General features: G+C 42.4%; 1 protein-coding gene across 3 annotated transcripts in view; it reads left to right on the forward strand.

Annotated features, from left to right (window-relative positions):
* The first annotated feature begins 286 nt into the window (after window positions 1-286).
* SEMA3D (semaphorin 3D) overlaps window positions 287-13,772 on the forward strand; it is a 146,235-nt gene continuing 132,749 nt past the window's right edge. The window contains exon 1 of one of the 3 annotated variants that reach the window (XM_054830619.1): window positions 287-423. The gene's annotated coding sequence lies outside the window, so the exon portion shown is untranslated. Of the gene's footprint in view, window positions 424-454; window positions 846-994; window positions 1,175-13,772 lie in introns of those variants that run through there. The other 2 variants (XM_054830606.1, XM_054830614.1) reach the window with 2 other exon arrangements.

Here is a 13,772-nt window from a genome sequence, read left to right on the forward strand (position 1 = left end):
ATGTAGCACATTCCATAGCAAAACAAATAAATGCAAAGGCAGATGTATCCCTGGCAGCTACAATTTTGCACGTGGGCTACTCCTAAACGTGCACTAACCCCCAGCGCTGGTCCACTACCCAGCTGCTTTCTCCTTATCAGTAAGTGTGGCAAGCTAGGGGTTTTTTTTCTCCCACTCCCGGTCTACCAGGCAGTGACCTGCAGTTCAGCCCCGGCGGGAATATGGCACGGGAATAATGTGAGTGGACCTGAGGCTGCTTTAGACATTACGACCTGGACCAGCGCCTGTGCAGGGTGATCACAACATTAGGTTGGGATGCCCCTGGGTGAACTCACAGGTGTGTGATCCAGCAGCGCAGGAGAGGGCTGTGGTCCAGGGGAATGCACATGAGCACAGGGTCCCTTGGTGCCCGGTCTCAGCAGGGTGGGTATATTGGTGCCACAGTCTGTGTGTGTGCTGGTGTGTCTGTGTGCACTCCGCTACTTTTCTCGGAGCTAATGTTTCCTGCTGGCCGGGGCTGTGACCTACGGCGGGAGCAGCAGCAGTGGGTGTGTGTCTGAGCTGGCTCACACACACACAGACACACACACACACGCACACGAAGCAGCCCATTTGCTGGAGGGGTGTGCATGTGCGTGCGAGGGAGTGGAAAGGGGTGGCGGGGATGGAGGAAGGGAAGCCAGGGGAAAGTCTGACACTCCGCGCAGAAGGAGCGAGACCCTCCGCCGCCGCCGCCGCCGGGGAGGAGCCCGCCTCGCTCGCAACGCCTCCAAAAACCCGGCCACCGGCCCCGGCCCCGCACCGGCCTCACCCCGCACCTCGCCGCCGCTCCGGCTCCCCGGCAGGTACCAGCCGGCCCCCGCAGGGGCCCCGCGACTTTGCGCCGCTCCGCTGCGCGCTGGAGCACTTTTCCGCCGCCGCGGAGAAGGGGTGACGGGGGGGGGGGGGGGAGGGGGGGACGGGGAGATTGTGGAAAAGTGCACGGGGTCCCCCCTGCTTGTCCCGGACCCTCCGCTCGCCTCTCCTCCGAACAGCCGCCGGGGTCGCCGCGGAGCGGGTGCCGGAGCCCGGCACCTGGCAGCGGTCCCCGGGCCACCTGCCTTGCTGTCATCAAGGTGGTGAGGTGCGCTGGCTTGGGAAAATCCCTCGGCTCTGCCCTGGGAACGCAGCAGAGGTGGGTTTGGGGGGCCGGGGGCGAGGAGGAGGCAGTTTTGGGGAGCAGGGGTTAAAGGCTGGGGAAGTGGGAGCGGTGCGGGCGGAGGGAGAGGTGTTTCGTTCCCTCAGCCCCGGCACCCCTGCGCCTGCTTCTGCTTCGCGTAGGTGTCTCAGGGCGATGGGAAGGGCGGTATGGACGTGATCAGCCGATGTCCATCAGCAAAACTGTTGCATGCTAAAGCAGTGGCAAAATTCCTTCCTTTCCACATAGTCTGCCAGCATTGCCATGAGCGCGACTCTGCTGAATGTGTCCATCACTAGGAGCTCCAGAACACCTGGTTGGCCCGGGGTGCTCACTGAAATGAGATTATTCATCTTCTCACACTGACAACCTCTACTTTGCTTTGTGCAATAACACAGAGGGTGGTAAAGCTCCTTGTTTTGCAGCTAATATTACGAAATGAAAGTTTTTGGTTCTAGAAAGGAAACATTCCTGAGTGCTTTAGGTAATTGGTGACTATGTACTGAAGAAGCACAAGGCAGCCACCTATATTTCCTCAAAAAAAGCCTCACTTTCATTGGGAAAACTTGTCTAAGAATGATAGAGATCAATGAGGCAGTCTGACCATAAGCAGAGAGCACTTTGCTGAGAAAGCAGCAGCTAAACGCTGCATCTGTGGCTCTGACAGAGGCTGTGAAGATGCAGGCAAGAACTTTTGCAAGAATTTTTGCATGTCACTTTTTCTTTTCTAGTGCTTACTTGCAGGTCTAGGGAGCAGGTAGAGAGACTTGATTTCACTGTTTACTATTAGGAGGTGATTAGTACTATATGGCACAACTTTTAAATACTGTTTTTCAAACCCTCTTTAGTGTAGTTGATGTGATTTTCATCTTTGCCTTTTGATTAGTTTGTTTAGCTTATTGTGGGCCTGATCCAGAAAAGCACCACTCATCATCTCCTTCAAGGTATGTAAGGGCCAAGGTCTTTGCTAAATCTGTGAAAGCTGGGTGTCTAAATAGCTTTCCAAAGAGGAATTGGGGTATTTTAATACAAAATTGTAATCCTACTGTCAAATAGAGGCGCCCAAATTCTGCAGGTGTCACAGCTCTTTTTCTACAAGTTTCCAAGACAAGTCCTGCTCTGAGATGCCTCATATATAGAAGCATTTTAGCCTTGATCAGGCTGAGCAGCTTGGCTTCACTTTTACTTGAACTTTATTTTGGCTTGAACATCCAGACTAGCCTGAGATCCAGGAACTAAATTTACTTTCCCTCTTCTTACCACTGGATCAATCCAACAGGGATTGTCAGGGTACGGGGAACAGAGCGGACTCTCCGTTAGGTGCAGCACTGAAGCACAGAGAGATGTGCTCCAAATGTTTTGAGCCAAAGTCTCCCGCAGCCAGTATGTGGGCTCTGCCCATGCAGCGCTTTAACCAGAAATGGAAATAGCAGCTTCACCAGTATCCTCTGCTGCATCTCAAAATATAAAAACGACTGCAGTTACAAGAGCTGGTGTAAGATGCTTTCAGGACAATAATCCCAGGAAGAGAGAAGTGCCTTCTGGTAGTGCTGAGTAAGGTGACAATCTCAGAAAGATATAATTTTGAGTTGTATTCCTGCCCTCAGCTTTGGTTCGATGGGTAGCTGCTATCAGATTCCCTTGAAGAGTGATATCTCTTTCGGACTCCATTCCCAAGTATCAGCCTCTGCCTGTTTCTCTCCAACTACAGGTTGTGCCATCAGCCGACCTTCCAAAACACGGTAGTAGCCCTGATCTCACTCTGCTTCTCAATGGTTTTGTTTTTGGGGGGGGGGGGTGTTTGTTTGTTTGTTTTTTTCTTGAGAGGTGATGTTTTCACAGTAGATACCACTCTGTTCGTTATGCAAATTATACTGCACCCTTGAAATTCTACTGGGATTTTTGCAATTGAATTAAATGAAACAAGGCCCTAGGAAAAAAAAAAAAAGTCTTAATTAAGCTAGAATATTAAATAGAAATAGATCTTTTTCATTGGGAAAGAGACCTTTAAAGTGTTTGAGGATACTGTATCATTATTACTCAAAGATTAAATAATGATAATTAAGCTAATCAACACTGTAAACACCAAGGTATTAAAAAGCAAAGTCAAAGAATAAAACATTCCCAACAAAGCCTGTCCCTATTTTGGTCCTAGCAGAAGGGATATACTCAGCATCACTTTCCATGTTCTATCGCAGAACAAGTGGAAGTGTAAATGTCCAGCACAGTCAGGATCTTTACAGTTTAATTTGCAGAGGGTCATAGTCATTCAGAGTCACTCTGTGAGCATGCTGTCAGCTCAAATAATGACGTATTTTTGGATTCTTTTTGAATCCCCGTTTTGCTTTTTCCCTCGTTCTTCTTTTTGCTGTTAAAAATACAGAAGTCGTAATCTCAGGTGCCTCTTTACTGCACACCACTGCAATGTAGACATACCGGTTACCTGTGGCTGGGGAGACTCTGAGTCATCAGCTGGGAATCAGCTGAATTCCCAGCACATGCCGGCATTTCTTTGGCTAAAACCCCTGGTGCTGGAATTGACCACTGAGCCACCTCTATACTCTTTGAGGTTTCCTTCATGAGGGAATCCTTCGATGCTGGTTACGCAGGCTTTCCCACCGTGCTCTCCTGGCACGGCAGCCTGCGGGGTCGCCAGACCTATATTTGGCCCATTGTCTTTTTAACCCATGGAAAATGCTTAAGGTGCACGCTGAGTGTCGTTAAATCAAACAGACGCAGTGAATGTGTGATGGGTTTTTTTCCCTTGCTTTCTGGATTTTCTCCAACTGCAAACAAGCAACAGAGAAGATCATAGTAAAGCCATGCCCGTGAGACGTGAAGCGTGGTGGCTGCATTTAAATTACGTGTGAAGCAAATTTTTGTACCATGGGTGTGCTATTTTTATCGTTTTTATAGTGCAGCACCTCTGTCATGCTTCTTAACACAATCTCCCCCCCCCGCCCCAACATTTCTGTCTGGGTTTTATGTATTTTATAAACTTAGCAATGGCAATGAGTCAGTGCTTAAATTATCTCTATATAAATCTTTAGTCCTTTTATCTTCTTTCTATCCTTATGTATTCAGAAAGGCCCCTCTCTGGTATTGTTATTTTTCACATCCTAGAGACATGCTGCATGAACATCCACATGTTATCTGACAGTGGGTGATAAAAAAAAAAAAAAAAAACAAGGGAAAAAAAAACCAACAAACCTTCCATTCTACTCTCCCCTGCTTAGATGGATCAACGTCACATGGAGGGGATCCAGGATGAGTCAGGGAGCAGTACTGTGGTCCAAAATTCCAGTTTGCATTACAGCTGGGAGGCAGCATTTAGCATCATGTGGATTTATTTTCTTTTAACGGGAACTCCGAAATAATTTATGGAAGTCATATAGCCTAATGGGCAGAACAGATAACAGTAAGCCAAGAAGAACCTGGATTCCCATCTGGGTTGAATCATTGACTCAATTTGACTATCAGGGTGATGGGTGTGGTATTTAAGCCTAGAACATTATACTGGCCTTAACTAAATCATTGCACTTCCCTACAACATCACTGGAAAATCTAATTAAGGTTCAGAGCTCTGCTGGTACCTAGCAGTTTGCCTAACAGTCAGCTTCACTGGACAGACTAAGCACAGTACATGAGAGGCATTTATTTGCAACCTCAGTTTGCAGGCTAAATCCTCAAGGGTTCAGATGTATATGGGTAAAGACAAATTCATGTACACGGAGACCCGTAACTCGTGAGGACCTTCTGCACTGCATGAATTTCACACTGTATATATTACTCAGCTTTCGGTAACACAGATCCTTTCTGTACATCTTTACGTATTTTTCTTCCTGTGTTGTTATAAACAGAAAGAAGAGTCATGTGAGCTTTTTCTTTTAATGTGGTCAGTTTAAAAGCAAAATAAATATCCATAATTAAACTGTTTCCAATCTAGTTGGTCAGTGAATCAGGACACTTGCGGGAATCAGATGTCATGCAGAATAAGAGGGGCTAAAAAGTTCTGTAACATCTGAGCATACTCCAACGACATGCTGAGTTGTTGTTGTTTTCTTATTTATTTTTTTCCAAGGGGGTGGGGAGGAGGGAAGTTACCGATTTTCCTGGAATGGCCCCTTCCAAAAATCTTGAAGACACTGCAGCCCTGAGTCTGATCTCATCTTGCATCAGCATAAGTCAGCACTGGAAACAGAAAGCCTAGGATTAACTCAAAATTATACAAAACTAAGGCTGTCATGAAATGAAAGACTTGCGCCTGTTCTCAGTCCATCTGTACTTAGTGACTTCAAGGGACTTAAGCACATGTTTAAAGATAGACTGCTGCGTAGAACACTCTCTTGAAAGAGGTACTTTCCTAAAGTCTAAATCTAGAGTGAGATCAAGTCTTTTAAAAGTTAAGTGCAGGGCTGATGTGGCCAAATATTCCAGCTTAATCTTGGCTAGAATTTGAACATTTTGAACAGCTAGATCTAATGGTATGTGCCTACCTAGCTTGTTATATTCCCCTGGAATTTATCAATGACACACTCCATATAATTGTGGTTACTTTTTGTCCGTCTAAAATCCTTTTTTGGTTTTGCAAGGGAGAGACTGCAAAGGGGGAATATGTAAAAAATTCTTTCTCAACCAAAGGCAAAATGTTGATTTTTTTTTTTTCTTTCCACAATGAAGAATTAAAACAATGTCTGTTGCTGTCATGCTTAATGTCAGAATCTCTGCCTGCTAAAAAATAGAAAGAAGAAATATGATGAATTTTTCATATGGAACTTATTCCCTGTAATTTTGCAATGCACATATGTGAGGTTTTATGAAGACTTACACTAAAAGGCTTTAGAACAGTGTAATAAAGAAAAACTGCTCATAACAGCCTTTGGTATCAAAAGACCTAAACAGTTACACTTTGAGAGAGGGAAATACAATGAAGGGCAATGACAAATAGTGATAGACTGCTGCAAATGCAGTTCCTTTTCTCCAAGATTTACAGAAAGAACCAGCCTTGACTGTAAGGTTTCCCCACTATTTTTTCTGACTTTCTTCATAATCTGTGCCTTTGCAAGATGCAACATTACTGTATTCATTCTCTGACTTCTGAATGACATGCCCCAGTCGGTAACTAAGCACCACGCAGCCGCTCGCTCGTTCCTCCCTGCAAGGGGATGGGGACGAGAATGGAATAAAAACTTGTGGGTTGAGATAAAGACAGTTTAATAGGATAACAAAGGAAGAGAATAATAATAAAAATAATAGTAACAACAACAACAACATAATAGTAGTAGTAGTAGTAGTAATAATGATAATAATAATGCACAGGTGCAATTGCTCACCACAAGCAGAAGGAGAATAAACAACCTGATACCCAGTCTGTTTCCAAGCAGCGATCACGCGTCCCAGCTAGCTTCCCAGTTATACATGGAGCATGACGTATACCCCTTTGGCCAGTCTGGGTCAGCTGTCCTGGCTGTGCTCTCCCAGCTTCTTGTGCACCTGGCAGGACGTGGGAAGCTGGAAAGTCCTTGACTTTGTGTAGACACTACACCTACCTAGCAACAACTAAAACATCAGTGTGTTATCAACATTATTTTCATACTAAATCCAAAACACAGCACTGTACTGGCTACTAGAAAGAGAATTAACTCTATCATCTCAGCCAAAACCAGGACACACCTGCATATAAAATACCAGTCATTTACTTAATTTCATGACTTATTTTCTTTTTTAAGCAGATGCCTGAAAACCTTTATTAAGGACATAAATAAATCTTCAAAGCTACTACAGTTTGTTCTATAACAGTGTGATTGCATGTTACATCTCTGAAGATCTGCTATTGTGTAATAGAAATTAGAGGAGACATAGGAAAAAAAAGTTTATGTCTATCTTCCATATATCTTAAAATCTTGGGTTTTAGTAGGAAGCATACATAAGATATGGATAGTCATGATTTATCACTTCTGTTTATATAGTCATTAGTTGCAAGCAGTGGAACTTTTCTCATTCTGAGAAGTTCTTACTATTTTATTAGCTTTACAGCAGTAGCATCAAGGGGTCCCAGTCAGAAATGAAGGTCCTCTTGTGTTTAGCACTGGTGATGTATCCTATTAAACAAAAAAACCAAACCTACTTTCAAGTGTAGGCCAAGAGTCAGCAAGCACAGAAGACTAAAAGATGTGAGTTCCTCAAGAAGACAAGTAACAAAAACAATCTTATTTTGTAGAATAAACGGAGGTCTCAGCCTGTTTGCCTGTTGTTGAATGATATAAGCATCAGGGCAAAGTTGAATTTGTAATGGCATTATGAGATATCCTATTGTGAAACATAAATAGCAAATTTGGCCTAATGCCTCAATAAATTAATTACATTGAATTAACCTGACTTTTCATTCCTGTGACCTCCTTAGTTTACCAGATTAATTTCTGAACAATGAAGCTTCAAAAAATCCACTTTATTCTGGGGAGGTATATTATAAGGAAGTTAGAGGATTTTCTAGAGACACAAAGTCTCCACATGAACAAATCTGGAATTCTTGGATCCATTGAGCCATGTAATACTTGGAGTTGGACACTCTAAGCCTTTGTGTTTCAACCAGAGCAGAACTCTTGTCTTCAAAAGAAAGAAAAAAAAAAAATCTGCTAGAAATACTATGCAGAAACACAAACTTACCAAGAAGAAAAATACCATAATTCAGGGTTTTTTCATGTAGGGAGCAGGCATACCATTTTTTACCTGATCTTTATGTATCTCAGCACATTAATGGTGAAGATGGTTGGTATCATCCAGTTTGCTATTTAAGAGCAAAATGTTGTAAGTCATTAATTTGTAGAAACAGATGGATTCGCAGTAACAGGAATCCAAGCATAAAGGATGAGCTAATAAAAGTAGGTCTCTTTATTACCTTTATCCCCTTCCTAAAGCTGAAATGTAATACCATTTTTTGTAAGGAGTTTTTTTGTCAAGGGATCTTTAAATCTTCATGTCTTCATTTCACAGTTTTAAGTTAATAAAGTATACTTCCTGAATGGTGTCCTGCAAAAGTAGTCCTGGGTGAGGGTTTTCATAGTGTTCATTATAACAAAAGGAAAACCGTACACAGATGGGTGGGTTTTAATTTAGTGCAAGCCACTGTACGTATCCCATTAATGTGATGTACTCTGGAGCTGAGGGGCAAACTTCTGCTACAGCTTGTAGATAAAAATGCTGCACTGAGGAAGCAGACAGTGTTCACGGGAATGATGGCAGCACACAACAGTTGTTATGTTCCAAAGAAATCAAGATATAACAGGCTGCATCTTCAGTTGGTGTACATTAGGTAACATAACTGAAATTAATGGAGGGATTTGTAGTAGCTAAGGGCAGTCCTATGTCTTCAGAAGAAATGAGCAGCTCTAAAAGGTGAAAGAGGAAACCAGAGATTTAAGTTAGCGGTATGCACTGAAAGCATTTGGGGAGTAGAGTTGTGAAGAGAGTCTAGAGCCTGAAGTACTAAGCAAGTGCTATCGCTTCTTGTGCATTGACTGGGTGATTGCGGTGGGATCCCCAAAAGCCACAAGTCATGAGGAGAGGGTGTGTAAGCCAGTGTGCAGAAAGCCAGGAGGAGCACCCTGCAGCTTAGGCCCCTGAGCTGCAGATTTAAGTGCTTGAATTCATTTGGGATCCTCGGCCATGAGCTCTCCCAGCAGACAGGTATCTATGTAGGGTCAGTCTTTTCCTTGTGTCAAAATTTAAACTAAACTACCTACCTACCTACCTAACTAAATAAAACCCCCTTTAACATATATTTCAGTGGTTCAGGTGCCTGCTCTTGCCTGAGGTGACCTGAAAGTGCAACTTTTCAAGCACACGGTGGTGTTGCTCATGTTTGGCAGCGCGGCTTTCTCAACCACCACAGTTACACTTTGTTGCAAATGCTCTGTTACAAAAGGCTCAACAGAAAGGGGCTGTGGGTTGGCACGGTTAGAGCATCATCTTTGGGGGACAAGATTTACCTCACTGGACCTGCTCCAATTAATTTTTTTGTGTCAGTGTTGATATTTCCTGTTTGATACTGAACTACACTATTGAGTTAATCATTAGGAGTCCGGTCCTACCTGTTCCTGAAGGAGCACGCTAACTTTGGGGCCAGTGGATAAAAGGTGTTGGGAGAAGTAGATCTTCTTCCGATTTCAGTCTATGGGGGAACTGGGCATGCTTGGAGCCTACCCTGGCTTTGCAAGAAAGACGCAATGCCTGCTTCTGAACACCACAGGCACCGAACAGTTTGGAATAATCACGACTTTGCTGTACGTGCACCCAATGGCCCAGGTGCCGTGGGGGGTGTGTTGTTAAGCAGGTTTGGCTACGTGCAAAGCCTGGTAACAGCAGAAGACAGATTTTATACTGGTCTCTAATGCTGAGCCTGGATGACTGAAGAGGCAGTTAAGATCATAAATCTCTGTTATTAATCTAATCTTTTGGCTAAAACAATTTTAATAGACAAAGATGCTTTCCATAACTACTGCCCGTATCATTGTGGTCTGTTGATTTGATGTCTTCTACAACATATAATGTCAGAACTGAAGTTTTCTCAGACCTGATGAAATCCAAGGTGTTTAAGACTCATTTTATTATTTTGTAAATTTAACTCAAAGTTTTAAAGGCTTTAAGGAAATACTGACTGGATGTAATTTTTTGAATGTTAGTCCCACGTAATTGAGGAAAAAGTGAGAGAATTAATGCGTCTAAGAGAGTTACTTGACACATCTAAGAGAGTTACTAACATTGTTCAGGCTTAATGGTAATTTAGATCCTCTTTCTAGAAGAAAAGGTGCATTTACTTCTGCTGCTCTGTACTGTCTATCTTTTTAAGATGAGTGTCCTGGGTAATACCGTTTGCAGTGTACAGATTTGTTCTGGAATTATGACTTGGTGTTTATAGTCCTCTAGTGACATCTACAAAAAGCAGACATATATTATCTCATAAAGCTGCCTCAGCTTGAAAAAAAAGTAAAAAATAATCTATGGCAAAGAAATATCTTTCCCAATACAACACACCAACAGCCCGTGTACTTTTCAGTGAAATTAAGGGAGTTTTCAGATGGGAAGATTTTCCACCTTTAGATAAAATCATCATAGACTGCTTAGGCTGAAGATTGATTAAACTCACAAAATAAAATATATGTGAAAGGGGAAATGGTAGACTGATATTCTTATAGTATCGCTCTGAAAATTTGTATATCTGGTTTTTGTTTTTCTAAAAAGATGTACACTTTTAACTACAGACCAATTATTATGCTGTCATCACGAGCCTGAAACTCCTGTGTCCTTTGTTTCCTGTGACTTTGCTACAGCTCATTGCATTCCTAAATGGCAACACGAGTGCTGTTATGAAACTCGTAACACAGACATTGATCTCCTCGACGGTGCTTAAAATTAAATCCTAGTTACTTGGTCACAGATGAATTATTGTGTTTTGACTCTTACAGTGATGGAAAGGTTGGGCTTTTTCTCAATTTGTTGCTGTTGTACATTGATGTGTAAGGATGAAGAATAAATTCTTAGGCACAAAACACTGCTGAAAGCTCCAGTGCCAATTTCTGTACCTTTCAACAGCCTGGCAGAAAAGCAGGAGGTACGTGCAGCAAACAGTGCAGGGAGTTTGTCTCTCTTAATCCCAAACATCTGGTTTCAAAGCAAGAGGGGGAAAAAAAAAAAAAAGCAGAATAAAATTGTCATATTCGGTTTAACACCCAAGGTGAGATTCTGCATGGTTTATCCCTGGTTTTCCCATTGTGCTGGCTGCCAGCGTGTCCTATGGCACAAGGGTTTGGTCTCTCCTAGCTGGAATTGCCCATCCTCACCTCTTTGCTGCAGCAGTTCTCCAGGTGATTTCTAGGCACAGGACAAGCTGCTCCTGTCTCCATACTCTTCTCCCCTCTGAAATTTCATCTCCTTCCTACAGTTTAACTCTCTCTTGTGCTTTTGTAAAAACTTCAGGCACAGTTATCCTGTATCCTGTCAATTCCCAGAAATGGTCCCGACATGAGGAAAAACCCTCACTCCCTAGGGGTACTTTACTCAGTAGCAATCTTGCATGTGGGTTGTTAAGTTGTTAAAGGGAGAGAATTCAGATGGATTTCAGGTCTTGTGTCAGGTTTTCATGACAATGGTAAAAACGCCTTCATTTTTGATAGTGCTTATACCACCGATACCACAGGCACAGCTGCTCTGCAGTTGGTCAGTGCTGAAATATGGATAGTAATTTTCTTAGTAAAGACAAGCTTTATTTCTATTTTTATACTAGGTTATCACCCTGTTTTAAGGATAATAAAATCTGCTGTAATGAATAGTATTAAAAAAAAGTACTTTCCATCCTTCTGTCCTTTCCTTCCTTCCTTTCCCTGCAAACATGGTAAATGCCACTAAAGTGATGTGAGAAGAGCATTTTGGAATGTGTTTGGATTCATTGTGTTTTGTTTTCCATCCAGGAATTCACATGACACAATGGAAAGTGGGATCTGACACATCCAAGATAAAATATTAGACTATCTATAAAGTGCTACACTCATCTTTATAAGTGAAATTGTATATAAGGCCAGAATAACTGGGACACAGTGGCTTTGAATATAAGCAGCATTATTATCTTTGATGCAAGCATCAGCAGAGATTATAATGGTCTGTTGTGATGGCCCTGGGGGAATCTCACCAGGCCTTGCAGTAAGCACGGTACTATTTGTTTTCATTCTTTTCTCAACAAAATAGCGTTTTGGTGCTTGGAAGGCATGACCCTTTTTAAACTGTGCTGTCTCTCTTCATTCTTCTTTGAGCCACATGGGACAAGAGGTGTGAGCAGAAGTGGTCAGAGAAGTTGAAAAGGTGTTGGTAGAGGATGGAGAAAATAATGACTGACACTATGGAAACAGTTTGTTCTGTAGAGCCACCAAGACTCTGGGCATTACCTTCAGATGGATCCAGGATCCTCAGTCAGTGTCTCTAATGTTTTCTCCTAGAAGATGAGTAGCTTTTTTTTCAACTAGTGTTATTAAATCCTACTGATAGGGTCTGGTCTGAGCTACAAATATATAATGTTACGGAAAGCTTCCCAGGCTTAGCCTGCATATGCCACCACTCAGAAAGAAAACCCAGCTATACTTCGGAGGCAGCAGCAATTGCTCCGAGCTCTTTTTGGACATGCTCAAGTTGAAGATGTGACCTCAGTCCCATGGGTGTCTTGTCTTGTGTAGCTGTCATTTCCACCTCCTGCCTCTCTGTTAGGCTGGGAGAAAGTCCCAAAATAGGCATTTGAGTTTTTGGCAGTGTTTGCTGCCTAAGTACTTATTCGTCATTCCCTACAGAGATATGATGGTGTGTGGGATTCTCTGGTTTGTGTAAAACTTCGAAGTAACACGTTCCTCTTGTGGTTCACAAGACATAGGTTGGAAACCCTGACACGGAACAAACGTGTTCTTGTTCTGAAGCTGGGTGATTGGGCAAAACTTTCTCATGTTGGTGTAGGAGTTTTATCTTTTTCAATTTCAGAAGATGGGCAAGGCAATTCAATAGAAAGGATGTTGCAGAATTTCATTTTCTTGATATTCCCAGAAACCAAACCATATTTGGATAATAAGTGCTGGTCCATAAACAAGCTACTGGAATCAATATAAGGGTAACTGTGTAAGACATGAGTCAATCAAATGTCCCTCTAATAATCTGAAATCTGGAAAACCTTTACAATTATTTAAACATCATTCTTGAAAGATGCATGATACTTTACCTGTATGTTTCCCACAAGCTGTCCATAGTCTGTGCTTATAGTTTCTAAAACCAAAACATGGATAGGCTTTGATGATAATTCAAAGTTGATATAGGATTGTTTTGATTAGTTAGAGATCAAGGCTGCTGCCCTAGAAGGGGAGAACTGCACTTGTGTAGTACCAGAAACAGTGTTTTATCATGTAATTTGTTTGAATAGCGTGAGACTGTCACCTCTCTCTCCCCACAGAAACTTGCTTTTCTTTTTCACCCTACTGAGGTAATTTTTTAAAAAAATAATAATCAACATAGATGAAAATAATTGAGCCTATTTTATAAATTGACCCTTACTGAGACCCAGGTACAAGTCCCAGGGAAGTCAGAGGACATGCTTAGCATTCAGCAGTTCTCCCCAAGATTATTCTAAGAAACACATATCGCCCAATACTGAAGCCTGCTCTGGTCTGATAAGGTTTGTCTACATGCAGAAGTCAGCGTGCTGTTAAACTAGAATAACAGTGTGCAGTGTGGTGTCTCCTTCACACTAACTCTCTGCATGATCAGTCACAGGGTATATGTCCTAAGACTGCTTTCAAAGTGAAGCAAGCTGCTTTCTAGTTAAAAGCTTTCTAATATACACTTATGTGTGATGCGATTGCAGAGCAGTCACTATGCTGCTAATTCACATCTTACTGTGTCTGGACTCTCATGTTAACAAGCCCTAAGTATTTTAAAGTCTTGGTCAGTTTTTTCTATAAAGTGCAACAAACAATATCACTGCACTGTACTGTGATAGAGATTGCTCAGATGCTACATACCGGAGTAGGACTCTGTGCTCATTGAAGTGAGTATAATATTTTCACGG

This window comes from Grus americana, chromosome 1 (assembly GCF_028858705.1).
Source record: "Grus americana isolate bGruAme1 chromosome 1, bGruAme1.mat, whole genome shotgun sequence".
In the NCBI taxonomy this organism is placed as follows: Eukaryota; Metazoa; Chordata; class Aves; order Gruiformes; family Gruidae; genus Grus; species Grus americana.